General features: G+C 50.8%; 1 protein-coding gene across 1 annotated transcript in view; it reads right to left on the bottom strand.

Annotated features, from left to right (window-relative positions):
• Window positions 1-224, bottom strand: part of Fhl3 (four and a half LIM domains 3) — a 7913-nt gene extending 7689 nt beyond the window's left edge. Inside the window, exon 1 of the mRNA XM_033767760.1 lies at window positions 169-224. The gene's annotated coding sequence lies outside the window, so the exon portion shown is untranslated. The remainder of the gene's footprint in view (window positions 1-168) is intronic.
• Between the last annotated feature and the right edge of the window lie 2313 nt (window positions 225-2537).

Consider the following 2537-nt stretch of genomic DNA (forward strand, 5'->3'; position numbering starts at 1 on the left):
CCTCCCGTTTGCTCCCAGGGGCTCCACGAAAGCCCGAATTGGTGAAGGAGGCCTCAGTCCAGCAGGGCGGAGGGAGTGGTTGGCTCTGCTGTGCTGACCCTGTCAGTGGGGACCAAGGTGTTTTCTAGAAACTTGGGGTGGAAGAGAGGACCCTACTTCCCCCCTCACCTAAGGCCTTGACCTTCAAAGGATTTCATATTCTGAGTGGCAAAACCCTTTGTAGCCATCTTGCCACCTTCAACTGCATCCTGGCGCTGAAGAGTCCTGCCTTGGTTTCTACGGTGCCCAAGAATAGTTTTGACCTTTGAGACCTGGGGAGGCCCTAATCCCTGCCCCTGTGCCCTGTGAGCTTTTCGGGAGGGGTGCGAAAGTGTGGGTGGCTGGGATGCTACAGAGAGGAGGGAAGAGTGGAGAATTTCGGCAGTTTCTGACCCTCTGGCTTTATTTCTGCGCCTGGCAGGGAAGACTGGCGCCTGCCAGGGCCATGAGGCCCCTCCGGAGCCTTGGGGCCACCCCCCTCCATCCTCAGGCTTGTCACTAGGAATAAATAGCCTTGGCCTGGGTAGGGACCGGGTGGGGTGGGGACGGAGAAGGCTCCGCTTAGCTGTTTGCAAAACAAGAGACAAAAACCAAGCGTGGAAATAATCTCAATACCTCAGTGGAGATAAGGGTGCCCACAAAGACACCCCCACGTCTCAGGCTGGGTCCAGCCAAGCTCCCACTGTAGGGCCTAACACCTTCCTAGGCTGTCAGGCAGCTGCACCCTCTTTGCCTCACGTGCCTGGGCCCACATCGATGTCCCCACATCCACATCGGCCTCCAGGACAGGTTTCCTTTCAGAATTGGTTGTTTGTTTACTGTTATTTGATGACTAAACTGCAAGAGCCACGAAGGCAGGGATTATTTCCTTTTTGTTCACCCCCGGATTCCCAGTACCTGCTACATGTAATAAACCATAGGGATCTGCTATCTGAAGTCCAGGGAGAGAACAGCCAGCCTCCAGTGGGCGTTTTCTCTGGGATTTGCCTTGCTGGTTTATGGGACTCCCAGCCCAGGGGGATGCAGGGTAGAGTATGTACTTTTCTTGGTTGGAGCAGATAGCAAGTGTGTGTGTGTGGGTCAGCTGTAGGTGAGAGAAGGGCAAAGGTGAGAAGCTTCAGAAAGGAAGGCGTTATAAATGAGTAATAAAGGTGTTGGATAGAAGGCAGTCCTGGGATCTCTCTTCTTTACTCATGGTTTGAATCTTTGCTGAATAATACCTTTAATGAGAGCCAGTGTCTCCTGAGTTCTTACTTTGCACCTGTCCCTAAACACAACATGCATTAATGCACTTCATTATCCAATAACTTTCTTAAACATATGTTTATCCTCATTCTAGAGATGAGAATGTGGAGGCACAGAGAGATTAAGTGACGTGTCAAAGACAACACAGCTGAAAACTGCAAAGTCAGGATTCAAACTCAGACTGTCAAATGTCAAAGGCCCTTACCCAAAACTAAGCTTACTGTCAGGCTCTGCTTCTGTACTCACTTAACTTTTACAAGCCTCTGTCTCACCTGTTAAGAGTAGCTGACTGTCTCAGAAATGTTGCACTGGACGAGACACACAACAGGTTTTCAATATGTCCCCAAGCGCCTTTCATGGTCAAGTGTTAAGGTCCTGCTGCTTGGGCTTGGGCGTCTAAAGGTCACAGAAAGTTAGGAGACCTCTGGCTCAGGCCAGCCTAGGGGAGGGAGCCTGGCCTAGGGCAGGGGGGCTGTGTCCTTTCCCCTCTCCACTTTCAGCTCCCCAGTGGGTTCACATTTCCCTGCTCATTTTATTTCCATTGGCCCACTAAGACATGCCCCAGGGAGTTCAGGGATCAGCCACATGGACTCCCTGTTCCCTGTCTGTCCTCTCCCCCTCCCTGGGAAACAGGTGTGTCTGAGCCTGGGCTGGAAGCAAAGACCAAGTACTAGATGAAGGGCCTCGGGTAAGGATCTGGTAGCCCAAGAGGTCCCCACACACCTTTTCCTATTTTATACTCAGGGTTACCTTGCCGAGCTCTCACTGTGCTAGAGTTTTCTAAACTAGTCCCCGGGTCAGTATTGACAGGCCTTCCATGGCTTGCTCTGGGTGCTGAATCACTCCCTGGTGCCTGTAACCACAAGTCTTCCTTCCTCCCACTGAGAAAATATCCTTCCTTCTCTTGACTGCGTTGCTCACTCTTGCCGCTGTGATGCCTAGAGTCCTCCCAGGCCGCAAGGCTTAGCAGACACCCTCTTTCAAATTGCTCAGAAACTTTCCTTTTGATCCTAAGCCCGGCAATGGGTTTGTGGGTGGGGAGGGTGAAATGACACAAGTGACTTTCCCAGAGAATGGGAGTTGGTGGGGGATGGAGGGAGAACTAGCGCAATCAAATGCTATCTGTGTGCACGGTACATGCTTAGATTGGTCATTACCTCTTTAGTCTTCAAAAAAGCCACATGAGGTGGTTATTGTTATTTCATAGAGAAGGACGTAAGCATCAGAGATTTTTTTTTTTTTTTTTTTTTGTT

The sequence above is a fragment of the Fukomys damarensis genome, unplaced genomic scaffold (genome assembly GCF_012274545.1).
Source record: "Fukomys damarensis isolate Sample0158 unplaced genomic scaffold, DMR_v1.0_HiC HiC_scaffold_23, whole genome shotgun sequence".
NCBI classification, from domain to species: Eukaryota; Metazoa; Chordata; class Mammalia; order Rodentia; family Bathyergidae; genus Fukomys; species Fukomys damarensis.